Source organism: Callorhinus ursinus, unplaced genomic scaffold, assembly GCF_003265705.2.
Source record: "Callorhinus ursinus isolate GAN/ISIS: 27379988/994484 unplaced genomic scaffold, GSC_fseal_2.0 scaffold18, whole genome shotgun sequence".
NCBI classification, from domain to species: domain Eukaryota; kingdom Metazoa; phylum Chordata; class Mammalia; order Carnivora; family Otariidae; genus Callorhinus; species Callorhinus ursinus.
In genome coordinates this window covers 20,911,487-20,925,002 of record NW_027397080.1, presented here as the reverse complement: position 1 = coordinate 20,925,002, position 13,516 = coordinate 20,911,487, and positions in this window count along the sequence as shown.

Below are 13,516 nucleotides of genomic sequence, written 5' to 3'. Positions count from 1 at the left end.
CCCCCCCCCCCCCCCCCCCCCCCCCCCCGGCTGCTGATGGCAGGGTTGACATTTCCGGCTCTTGGCTGTACCCCACAAAGCTGCTCCCTTGATTCTCAGCTGGGGTCGGGGGAGGCCACCTTCCATATGAAGGGGTTTTCCTCCTCCTGCCCCCACTGGGATGTGGAAGCAGCTGCTGACAATTTCTTGCTTCCTGTAACTCTGCTTAGATGACTTAGATCCTTTCAATTCCAGAGCGAGGCAAAAACCTTGTGTTCCCAGAGAGCAGCAATTTCCCAGTGACCTCCTGCCCGGTGCTGGTTCTAGCAGCTGTAAGACCTCGGGCAGCTTCCTTCCCGTAACTGAGCCTCAGATTCCTCATCTGTAAATGGGGCATCCTAAGAACACCTGCCCCCCCAAGGTTGATCCCTTGGCATGTTGTCGACTCTCAATAAATACTGGCTGTTCATTATTTGACAGACGAGGAAATTGGGTTCTAGGCCCAGCTGTGTTATTAACTTGCTGCATGGCCTGGGCCTCAGTTTGTCCAACTGGAGAAGAAGAAGGGGCTGCTGAACAGTCTCTACCGGCCATTCCAGACCTGCCATTCTCATGAATGGCATCTGCGAGTCTTTACGTTGTGCACCCTATGTATCTCTTCACCCGGCTGTTCATCTGAATCTTTATATAATAAACTAGTAAACATGAGTAGTGTTTGGGGTGCCTGGGTGGCTCAATCCATTGGGTGTCTGTCTATGGCTCAGGTCATGATGCCGGGGTCCTGGGATCGAGCCCCACATCGGGCTCCCTGCTCATCGGGGAGCCTGCTTCTCCCTCTGCCACTCCCCCTGCTTGTGTTCCCTCTCTCTCTCTCTCTGACAAATAAATAAATAAAATCTTTAAACAAACAAACAAACAAATAAACACATGAGTAGTGTATTTCCGAGTGCTGTGAGACATTCTAGCAAATTATCAAACCAGAGGAACGGGGTGGTAGGATTGTGTCTGAAGCGGGCACAGTCATACGGAACAGAGTCCTTTAACTGGTGGGATTTGACACCAGTACCAGATAGAAAGTGCCAGAAATGAATCGAAATGTTGGGTGCTTGGCGGGTATCAGAGAACTGGCTGGTGTCAGAAAACACCTCACAGCCTCTGTTTAAAGAAGCTCGTACGTGGGGTCTGCAAAAGAAACATGTCCCAGGAAGCAAGGAGAGCATTTGATTCAGGCTGGGAAGGGAGGCACCTGCAGTCATGGGAAGATGTGACAAAGCTTGACGGTGGGTTCCTAAGAGGCATGGTACTACTCTTTCTTCCTTCCTTCCTTTCTTTCTTCCTTCCCTCCTTCCTTCTTTCCTTCCTTCCTTCCTTTCTTCTTTCTTTCTTTCTTTGCTTTTTTTTAAGATTTTATTTTTAAGTACTCTCCATGCCCAACATGGGGTTTAAACTCACGACCCTGAGATAAAGAGTCACATCCTCCACCGACTGAGCCAGCCAGGTGCCCTGGCATGATACTATTCTTGAAACTTTTTGTATACTTGAAATATTTCACAATCATCAACTTGAAAAGCAGACACACAGCAGAGGTGGGATGCAGTAGAAGGAGCTTCGACCGTGTCTGGAGTCCTGGGCCCCAGTGTCAGTTACACCATGGGACCACGGTGTGACCTGAGCTGGTCACTGCCCTTCTCTGGGCCACATGGGCCAGCCTCATTCACTTGGATCCAAACATGTATTGAGTGTCTATTAGGTACTTATCTGTTTATACATCTGACCTCCCAAGCAGACCCTGAGCCCCTGGACATGAGGGTCTGTCTCTCATCCCTGTCTTCCAGTGACCGGCACAGGCCCTAGTACTTCGTAGGTTTTTGGAAGGCAGGAAGGGAGGAGGGATGGAGGGAGAAAGGGGGAAGGAATGAGCGCCAGGCCATGTTTTGGAATAGTTGGAACGTCCCTGCCCCTGGATGGTTTGGAGTCTGTGGATGAGGTCCTGGTTGGGGATCCTGGAGTGTCCTCAGGACTAGAGCTCCCTTGGTGGTGATCCTCCCGCCTGTGCCCCTGGGTCACTGGTGCTGGGAAATAGGGGAGGCTGTGGGAATAGGAGAAGAGCCAGTTCAGAGTCTAGGAGGCCTCTACCTCCCACTACAGAGGCCCTACCCAAGGCTGGCTTTAGCCCTGATCTGACCCAACTAGGAGAGCACCAGGAAGGATGGAAAGGTGGGAAACCCCCCTCGGTTGGCCTGGACTCAAAACCCTACCGGGCACGGGCCAAGCCCTGAGCCCAGTGGGCCAGAGCCCATCCTCCTTGTCCAGCCCAGCAGAGTTTAGCTTCTCTGCCCCAGCAACGTGGCACTTTTTTTTTTTTTTTTTGTCCTTGAGATAACTGCCAACAGTTCAGTAAAAACCCAAGCAGCCTGCGTGACAGAGAGGGCAGCTGGGATCAGGAGATCTGGGTTCAATTCCCACCTTTGCCTCCAGGAGCCTGAGTAAGCATGGACACTTTACCTTGCCTCCCTGAGCCTCTTCCTCATACTTCATGCTCAGGGTTATTGTGAAGGTCGAAACAGAGAAGGTCTCATACCGTATTCAAGGAAATAAAAAATAAACTTACAGATACAGCTGAAGCCACGTGAAGACCTTGCCAACACTGCTCCCTCCCTTCTGGGAGGGTGCCACCATCCTGATCTCTCATGATCATTGCTCTCCCTGTTTATTCTGTTCCCACACGTTGCCATATGGCATATCATCGATTTGCGTGTTTTCAAATGCTATATATATATATATTATGAGATACTGAATGCGTTATTCTGTAATTTGCTTTTTTATTCAATGAAACCTTCTGAGATCTATCCATGTGGATACATGTAGCTCTAGTTCAATCATTTTCACTCTTTAGTATCGCACTCTACAAATATACTGCAATTCATCACTCTCCTGTCAATATACATTTAGGTTGTTTCCAGTTATGTTTTATTTCAAGTGACACTGTAACAGATAATCTTGTACATGTGAAAAAATGAGTTAAGCACAGATGAGCGTTTCAGGGAGCTCACATGCATTAACCAGCGGTGCTCACTATTCATTTTGATGACAATATTTTCTGAACCCAAGTCAAGGCAAACAACTTGACAAGGCAGATCATTTGAGGTTGGGACTCTCTGGAATGCAAGAGTAATAATTGCCACCTTCTGTTCAATGCTCCCTATATGCCAAGCCCAGTGCTAAGTGTTTTTTAGCTCAATTGCTCACTAAAACCCTATCAGGGAGCAACTGGTGTTACCCTGGCTGAGGAAATCGAGGTGCAGAGAGGTTAGGTCTCTTTGGCTAAGGTCACACAACAATGGTTGAGCTTAGGGCGCCTGGGTGGCTCAGATGGTTAAGCGTCTGCCTTCGGCTCAGGTCATGATCCCAGAGTCCTGGGATCGAGTCCCGCATCAGGCTCCCTGCTCTGCGGGGAGCCTGCTTCTCCCTCTGCCTCTCTCTCTCTCTCTCTCTCTGACTCTCATGAATAAATAAATAAAACATTAAAAAAAAAAAACAACAATGGTTGAGCTTGAATTCAAACCTAACCTGGGTCTGTCTGACTTCACCACCCATGTTTTAATGGACCAGAGATGTCCCAAGTAGCATCTCCCAGAGCTGTGGGAACATAAAGGCAAGAGGGACAGATCCCCACTGAGGGCTCAGGGAGGCCTTCCTGAAGAAAGTGCCAACCCCAACTGGCCTGGAAAGATGGGGAGCATTGTGGTGGGCAGCATGGGTGGCCCTCTGGGAGAAGAGACAGTTCAGGCCGCTAAAGCACCGAGGTAGGCACTGCACCCCTTCACTCACCACCCTTGACTCCCCTGCCTACCTTCTTAGCATTTCTCTTTCCCCTGAGCCCACCATCATCTGTCTGCTTTTCACCCTCCTTCCTGATTCTCCTCTCTTTGCCTTTTTCTCCTGAGTCATCTTCTTTCTCTCTATTCTCCCAGTGTTCCACCCAACACTGTGCCCAGGCATTGGAGCTTGGGTGATGCAATCCCTAGCACTGGTGGTGAGTGCATCCATCACACTCAGCTCAACTCCCATGAGGAAATCCTGAGACCACTCTTCTCCCTCAAACACACCCAGAGACAAACACAGCCTTACACAAGAAACCTACCAGAATCACACACACACACACCCCTACCAGAATCTCACACACACACACACACACACACACACACACCCATCCCTGAAACACGATCATGGCTCTTGGGCACTCTCTGCTGGTAACTTGAGAGATTACATCCTGGGCTGGAGAACCCCAGCTTGCCGCCTGGGAGGGGCTGCCATGGCTTCCCTCACTTCCCTCCAGCCATTCTACCTTAGGTGGGGCTCCAAAGGGTGGGCTTTTTATCAGAAATGCTTAATGCTCTAGCCTTTGCCCAGCCCAAGCCAAAGACCAGAGTAAGAAGCCGTGAGAGATTGTTACGAACTGAACGTTTGTGTCTCCCCCAAATTCTTATGTGGAAATCCTACTCCCCAGTGTGATGCTATTAGAAGGTGGAGTCTTTGAGAGGTCACGAGGTCATGAGGGTAGAGCCCTCCTGAATGGGTCTGGTGCTCTTAGAAGAAGGTCTGCGGCAGCTTTCTGCCACGTGAGGATACAAAAAGATAGCCGTCTGAAACCACGACACCGGATCCGCTGACACCTTGATCTTGGACTTCCCGGCCGCCAGCACTCTGAGAAATAAGTATTTGTTGTTGAAGCCACTGACTCTATGGTATTTTGTTACAGCATCCCAATAGATTAAGGCCCAGATGTTTGTTTTAACAGGGAGGAGGTGTATACTCTCTAGCACGCATGTGAATCACATACGTGTGTGCCCTGGTGTGTGCAGGGGGCTGTGTGTCGACATACTCTGAGCACGTGCCTGCATGCCATGCCCCAGGCATGCTGGAGCTGTGCATATGAGTAATCGAAACCCATGCACACATCCCCTCTCTGGGGATACAAGTAGGAAGACCCACGCGCAGGCTCCTCACATGTGGACGGGACGGCTCTGAGGCATTGGCTCCCAGAGTTCCCCATGGGATCGGGTCTCTATTGTCCACTACCACACCTTGTCTAGGCCCCCTTCCCTTCCCTGTCTCCCTTCCCTGCTCCCTACACATGCTTCTCAGGGTCCTCTCCTAAATCAAGTACCTGCACCCAAATCCTTGTCTCAGGGTCTGCTCCTGGGACAATGAAGGAGGCAACCCCAGAGGAGAGGCCAATGGGCTTAGGCTGTCAGAGTGCAAGATCCTAAGAGCCTGGGTCCGCTGTGCCGATGGTGAGTGTCCCACCCCCACCACCCCATCTGGTTAGGTGAGAAAAGCCCTACATTTCAAGTTGCTTTTATTTGATTGATTGATTGATTGATGGGGGGGGAGAGGCAGGGGGAGGAAGGGGGAGAGAAACTTTTTTTTTTTTTTAAAGATTTTATTTATTTATCTGAGAGAGAGAACACGAGATGGGGGAGGGTCAGAGGCAGAAGCAGACTCCCTGCCAAGCAGGGAGCCCGACGCAGGACTCGATCCGGGGACTCCAGGATCATGACCTGAGCCGAAGGCAGTCGCTTAACCAACTGAGCCACCCAGGCACCCGAGGAGAGAGAATCTTAAGCAGGCTCCACACCCAGCACAGAGCCTAATGCAGGGCTCGATCTCATGCCCCTGAGACCCTGACCTGAGCTGAAACCAAGAGTTGGACGCTTTACCGACTGAGCCACCCAGGCACCCGTTAAGTTGCTTTGAATGGAGTCATCTGTTACTTGTGGCTGAAAGCCTTCTAAGAATATGTAGTCTTCACGGGTATATTCCATGTGAAGGGCTGGCCGGCAACCCGCTGGTGCGGCACTGCTAAGTGCGTGTGCGTGTGCGTGTGCGTGTGTGTGTGTGCACGTGGTGGCGGCACCTGTTCACCAGAGGCACTGAGCGAGTGCCTCCCCTGTGCAAGCCCCGTGTAGCGGCTGTGTATCTGGGACACCGAATTGGGTCGCCTGGCATATTTGTGCGTGTCCTGCGTGGTTCTCCCATGAGACCCAGGCTCCATCTTTCTTGAGCACTTCCCTTGTCCTTGGCCATCTGCTTATCCGTGGCCCCCATCCTGGTTACCCGGACAACCTCTGTAGAATCCCAGCCAGTCTCTCAGAAGGTATTCGTGCTCTTTAGTCTATTTTCCGCTCAGCAGTCAGAAAAACCTAGAATTCGAAAACGTGCCTTGGATTATGTTGCTCTCTTATTGAAAACCCTTCAAAGGCCCCTGTTGCTCTGAGGTGCCTCCCTACAGAGGCTTCCAGTTCATCCCTCTCCTCCCCTTCCGTGGAAGCTCCAGCCTTGGGTTTATTTCTCAGTGTCCAGTTTGAGCAGGGGGGATGGGGAGATCGAGTCCTATAAGCTGGGTTTCCCCAGTACCTGTGACCGCTGGTTTCCAGCTGGGTTCAGCCAATGGGAGGCACTGGTGGGAGACAGGAGGGCTGGGGGAAGAGAGAAATCAGGGTAGTCTCTCCCTATACCTCCTCCGTGGCTCCCGATGGACAGGCCTGGGCTGGGTCCAGCTTCGGCTGGGCGGCCCTGGCTCCTGAGCTCCAGCTAACAGCATCCCCTTCCTCTATCCCTCCATCCTGGGAGTAGCTTGGCTAATCTCTGGGTTCCTCCACCTTCCCTGTTGGCTTCTCGACACTTCCTGCACCTGGGTAACCGATTCCCTGAATGAAATTGAGATTTCTGTTTTCTGGCTTGACATTGACAGACACTGACAGCCTTCTGAGTTCTGGCCTGAGGAGGAAGCCAGCGGCCTGTGTAGGGTGGAGCCACCGGAACAAACCCCAGCCTTGGTGTTCCTCCCCGTGCTTCCCTCTGCCTCTGGACTTGAAGTCAAGTCCTGTGAGAGAATACATGTCCTAATTGTTTACCTTAGACAGAGCTTCTTGCTGCTCACATCTGAAAACGTTTGTGGCAGAGACCTGTAGCTGCCCCCACTACCCATTCTTCCTTTCTTTTTAATGATAACAGATGTTTTCCTTGTGCACAGGGCATTTCCAGGCTCCTGGGCAGCCAGGGGAGGCCAAGTGCTGATTTCTGAACTTGGTCAGAAGAGGTGTATGCAAATTTCCGGTTGGGTGCTTAAAGATAAAGCACCCGCTTGCCCTTCCCTCTCTCTGTCGGGAATGTGGGTGTGGTAGACCAGCCATTTTGCGTGCGTGTGAGTCCCCTGGGGTCGCTCACGGGGGCTGCTTAAGCGATAGAAACGTATCCTCATAGTTCTAGATGCTGGAAGTCTGAAATCAAAATGTCAGCGGGGTTGATTCCTTCTGAGGTAGTGATGGAAGGAGGTGTTACAGGCCCCTCTCCTTGGCTTGGAGATGGCTGTCTCCCCTCTGTGTCTGTCTGTCTCTGTGTCCAAATTTCCCTTTTATAAGGACAAGTCATGTTGGAGTAGGGCCCACCCAAATGACCTCATTTTAGCTAATTGCATTGGCAACGACCTTATGTCCAAATAAGGTCACATTCTGAGGTACTAGGAGTTAGGACTTCGACATCGGAATCTGGGGGGACACAAATGAACCCCTTACAAATGCCTTGTGGATGAGGGCACGCTCTAGGAACCTCGAGATGGAAAGAGCAGATGACTTCACAGAGCAAAGCTGCAAGGAGAGCTTGGACTTTGTGGTTAGAGGGGAATACATTTCTAGCTTAATTTTATGCACTGTTATTTGGGATCTCTGTTGCATTCAATGAAACCGAGATCTGGGAAGGGAACAGAGGTCAAGCCCAAGGGGTAATAGAGGAATATTTAATCGAAGTGCAGGCAGGATTGGAGAAACTAATAAGAGATGGTGAGGCACCCCAAGGCTGGCAACACTGGGGAGCTGATACCACACCTAGGCCTGAAGGGCCAGAGGGAGGAGGGGGTTCTTGGAGCCCAGAGGAAGTAGCCCTGGGGAAAGGAGGCCTCCTGCTGGGAGCCAGGGCCTGTGGTGGAGGAATGTGGCCAATGCAAACCTGCAGAAAGGGGGCTAGTGAATAGACACCCTAACTGCTCTCTCTTCCTGTCCTTCGGTCTCTGCTGGTAGCTTCCCCTGACTGATCCAAACCCAGAGGACAAATGAGCCTGCTGATGCCATCATCCATCGGCCAGCCAATGGGGCAGGGTGGGGCCAGGCGGAGAGCGGACGGAGAGTACCCAGCAGACCGACGCTGAATTCCTGCTGCCACGCTACCCTGCCGGCGGTGAGTTGTCATCTTGGCAGAAGGATTGCTGGGGACCGGGACAGTGCCTGGAATCTAGTAGGTGCTCCACAAATACTTGTTGCATGTGTATGTGCCAGGAGGGCAGGGGAGGGAGGGAGCTTCACCCCTCCAGTCTCCTCTTCACAACCCTCCACAGGGGCCAGGGGGTTCTCCCACCCCACCCTGGCTCTGCCCGAGGAAGGCATGGCCCTGGCTGTGGGAAGAAGCCTGTCCCTGTCCCCACCCCTCGCCAGGGCAATTGCGCAGCAGCCTTCTTGGGTCCCAGCTGATTCAGTGGCTTCCTTGGGGCGAGAGACACCTACATGCCATTCTTGTCCTGGGTCCCCTCAGTGGTGGCTTCTTGGCGCCATTGTCATGGGGCACCTGCCTGATCTTGGGCCTCCCTGAGGTTGTGCTGCCCCCTCTTATGGGGGTGGGGCTGGTCGTTGGGGAACTACAAGGTGATGAGGCACCAGAGTCTGGACTTAAGATCATTATGCGTGATTAACAGTTAACACAGGTACCTTAAAGGCTCTGAAAAGTCCTACAGGAAAGAACTGTTTGAACTTTGTTTGATCTCATGTTTCCAGATCCCATCTGATCTTTGTTTCTTTGTTGTGTTCCTGCTGGGTTCTGTTCTGAGAGCCGAGCCCACAGCAGTGAACGAAGCATATGAAAACCCCTACCTCATGGAGCTCCATTCTCATGGGCCCATTTGTCATGGAATATCTACTAATATCCTCTAGAAGGCTGGTCATCAGAACCACCATCCAAACACTGCTGCCGAGCATCTCTGGGACACATAGAGGCGATGGCCTCCAGATGTGCCCTTCATGAATGTCAGGGTCAACTCCACTTTCAGGGTAGGAAGAGTCAGGCATTTGACAAGTCCTTTAGCTTCATTCATTCATTCATTCATTCATTCATTATTTGCCTTTTTTAATGTGTACCTACTATGTGCCAGGCCCCCTCTGGGACTTCAAAGATGAATAAGAGAAAGTTTTACCTTCATGGAACTCCCCATCAGGTGGGAACCAGAAATAATGGAAACACCTTCCTCCTAAGAAAAAGTCTCCCCAGCTGCACCCCCTGCCCCCAACCTCCTTCTCAATTCCCCATATTTTCCTGCACACACAGAGGTCCACCTCCCATTCAGGACATGACTTGCGAAGGCCTAATGGGTGGAGATTTGGCCCTTCCCAGGGGTTAGGAGGAGGGTCCTCTTTTGGGATTTTGCTCCAGCTGCTCCTAGACCAGAAGCCCCCAGAGGTTCGGCAGCAGCATAGCTGACAGCGTCCATGGGGCCTGGAAGGCGAGATGCCCCGACAGGGATTGTGTGGGGAGATGGCCCATCTCCCTCGGGACGAAGCTGAAGGCCAGCGTGGTTGCCTGTCTGTCTGCAGGGCCGACAGAGCAGTGGGAGCTGCTCAAAGCCAGCAGGATAGAGGCTGGGCGGTTTATCGTGCGAAGCTCGGTGGGGGAGGTGGGCCTTCCCCAGACCATCGGTGACGCTCTGCCAGGTCAAGCAGTGACCAACCAGGGGCCTTGAGCCAGGCCTCACTGTTCTCTGGGTCTCAAATCCCCATCTGCCAGAAAGAAGAGAAGAAGAGAAGGGTCAGATCAGCTTGTAGGCTCAGTTTCAGACATTCTGTGGCTGAATCTGGATGTCTCGGACCTGCCCCTTGCACTCCCCTGCCGCCTCCCCGACTTTCCGTCTTTCTTCCTCAGCTCAGGGTCTGGGGAATGGCTCTGAGCTCCAAAGCTGAGCAAACAAACATGTCCAGGCCCATAGGGAACAGGGGGTAAGGGAGGCCATGGTTATTTTTAGCTCAGTTTGAGGGATTTTCACAGCTGCTCCCATTGTTCCCACGCTCTTTCCAGGGGCCAGGCTACCAGAGCAGCGGACAGGATCGTGGCTGTGTTGGCAAGGCCAACACTCCTGAAAGAAAACCTGCCCGCCTCATGCCTGACATCTGCCCTTAGGAATCCATAACACTACTGAGCATTGCCCTCCTCCCCTGCTTCCAAAATGTAGGAGCCCCAAAGGAGGGCTCTACACTGAGTCAGTAATGCTAGCAGGAGGGAGTCTGGCAATTCTTAGAGCACGGGGCACTGGGGGACGTCAGGGATTACTCAGGAAAGTCTGCGGAGCCTATTTGCCCTAATCAGCAAACATTTGCTGAGCACCTATTAAGTGCTAGTCCTGGGCGGGGAGGCTATTTCCAACAGCCGGTAAGGATGTGCTAAGTCTTTTCTGCAATTTTTTTTTTAAGATTTTATTTATTTATGAGAGAGGCAGAGAGAGTGCACGCGTGAGTGAGAGAGTGAGAAAGAACATGACAAGGGGGAGGGGCAGAGGAAGAAGCAGACTCCCGCTGAGCAGGGAGCCCCACCACAGGACCATGACCAGAGCTTGAAGGCAGACACTTAACTGACTGAGCCACTCAGGTGCCCTACAATTTTTTTTTTTTTTTTTTTTTTTTGAGAGAGAGAACACGGTGGGGGGGGGAGGGGTAGAGAGAGGGAGAGAGAGAATCTCAAGCAGGCTCTACGCGCTCAGCACGGAGCCCGATGCAGGGCTCCATCTCACCACCCTGAGATCATGACCTGAGCCACAATCAAGAGTCCGATGCTTAACCAACTGAGCCACCCAGGAGCCCCTTTTCTGCAAATTAATGTGAATTAAGTTCACTGATTTAGTGCCAGGCACTGCGCTTCATTCTTCACAGAGGTGATCTCAGAGATTGCTCTATTTCCAAAATATACCCTGATCCCAACCATGTCTCTCCATTTCCATCTCCACCACCCCAGGCCCCACCCACTTTTTTCTGTGACCAAAATAGCTCCAGCTGACGCCCCTCACTCATACCCCATAATTCTCCACTGTCAGCAGCGCCCAGAAAGACATTTGTTTGAAAGTGTAAATGAGATCTTAGGTCCTTGCCCTACTCAATTGCCTCCCCCTGCCCCGAGGCTTTTTCCTTATACTTAGAATAAAGATCCAAGTCTTTATTATCAGACCTGCTAAGAGATCTTACAGGGTCTGGTTCTCACTCACCTCCTTCTCTCTTTTTGTCTTATTCTCTCTTTCTCTGTCAATTTGGATTTCAAGTAACAGAATTGGATCAATCATAATCCTCAGTCTATACCCTCATCATAGTTTCAGGTATCATTAGGCTACTCGTGGGCTACTTTTATTTAGTTAGACATACAGTTATTTTAAATAATATGTTAGCATGTCTAACATACTGACACAGATGAAACTTGAAAGCATTATGCTAAATGAAAGACACCCAGAAATGAAAGATACGCATTGTGTGTTTCGGTTTGTATGTAGATTCTAGAAAAGATGAGACTAAAGAGACAGAGGACAGACTGCTGGTTGCCAGGGGCCAGGTGTGGGTGTGGGAGAGAGAGCAACTAGGCGGGAGGGAAATTTCTGGGGTCAGGAAAGTGTTCTATGTCCTAGTTGTGGTGGTGGTTTTATAGCTGTATGTTTGCTAAAACTTACTAATTTTACAGTTGAAACTGGTGAACTTTATTGTATGAAAATTAACCTTCAAGAAAGCCAAAACAAAATAAAAATGACCAAAGCAAAGCTAGAACTCCTAGCAACATCTAACCCCTCCTCCTCCTGCCCACCACAGGCTTGGGTCAACCATTATCTAGAACCCTAGGCTCCTCATACCTTTGCTTGCCTTTTTTCTACGGTGTTTTTCACCCAATATTTGCATTCTTTAAAATGTATATTTTTAATTTTAGTTGTTTTAAACTCTGTAATAGGGGTATTAAACAGCATTTAACTTTCTGGGACTGTTTTTTTTCTTCTTCTTAATTCGATATTCCTAGAAATTGTCTGCATTGTGACATGTCACTGTGATTCATTCTTTTTGACTCCTGATTAATATTCCATCTTGCGACTGTCCTACATATATTCATCCATTCGCCGTGATGGACATTTGAGTTGTTTCTAGGGTTTTCCTATTGAGGGCTGAAGACAGGGCTGGTAACCCTCTTGTGCAAGCCTCCTGGAGCACATGTTCAGGATTTGCTCCGGGGTCTATACCCAGAGTGGAAGCGCTGTGTCACCTGTGAATTCAGCTTTAGGAGTTGTTTCTTCTTTGACCTCAATCCCTACCACTCACTGCACTTTCTCGGCTCTGCTCCAGCCATATTGACCTCCCTCTCCTTGAACAAGCCAAAGCATTCTAGCCTCCAGACCTTTGCACTTCTCTCCTCCCTACCTGGAGTGCTTTTCCTTCAGGGCTTCCCATGGCTGGCTTTTATCTACCCTTTAAGACTGGATCAGACAGTGTACCCTTTCAGCCAGAACTTCCCTCTCCCTGGTCCCCACCTTCATGTGTTACTCCCATTCTCGCTCCAGCCCCCCACATTTCATTCTCCTCAGAACACCTACCACCACAGACATGACCTTTATATATTTTTGCTGATTTGTCATTGTCTCCCCACTAGACTCAAGCTCTAGGGGAGCTGGGACCATGTCTCGTTCATGGCTCCATCCCCCAGAACATCCTGATATGGACAAAGCACTCAACAATTTTTTTTTTTTTTGGAGGTGGATCCTAATATAGCTCCTGACTTAGAGATGAGAGACCTGAGGGCCAGAGAGGTTAGGCCCTGCGCCCAAGGATGAAGAGCCTAGAGGGGCAGAGCTGTAGGAGATGAACCCACGTCTGGCCACTTCCAGAGCCCGTGTTCTCTCCTGGAAGACGTTGGCTTGTTCCGATGAGAACTTTCCTTCCGCCTCCCCTGTTATCAGCTGACCATTCAGTGCGACCTGTGTGGCCACAGGTTGGTGGGAACCTTGGGTCTTGCTGTTGGCTGTCACCCCGCCATGGGCAGCAGGCGGGGGCCATGGCCTTGGACCATGGCCTTGGACCATGAGAGAGCTGGCGTTCCACCACCTGTTCTGGGAATGGGGCCCAATCTGCCCCCCCATCTGCCTTCTGCCCTATATTAGAGCCGCAGGCTGTGTGTGTCTTTCCTGTCGTCTCAAGGCTCATGATGTTCTGACTGCTGCCAATAAAAATGTAGAGCTTTAGAATGGAATCAAACTTAACTTGTTATCAAATTAAAATAGACTGTTATAGATACAAGCTATTACATGTAAGCCTCATGGTAACCACAAAATAAAGACCTATAGTAAATACACAAGAGAAAGAGAAAGGAATGTAAGCATATTACTAAAAAATGTAATCAAACAACAAAAGAAGAGAGCAAGAGAGGAAAGGAAGAAGAGGAACTATAAAATCAACTACAAAACAATTAACAAAGGGCA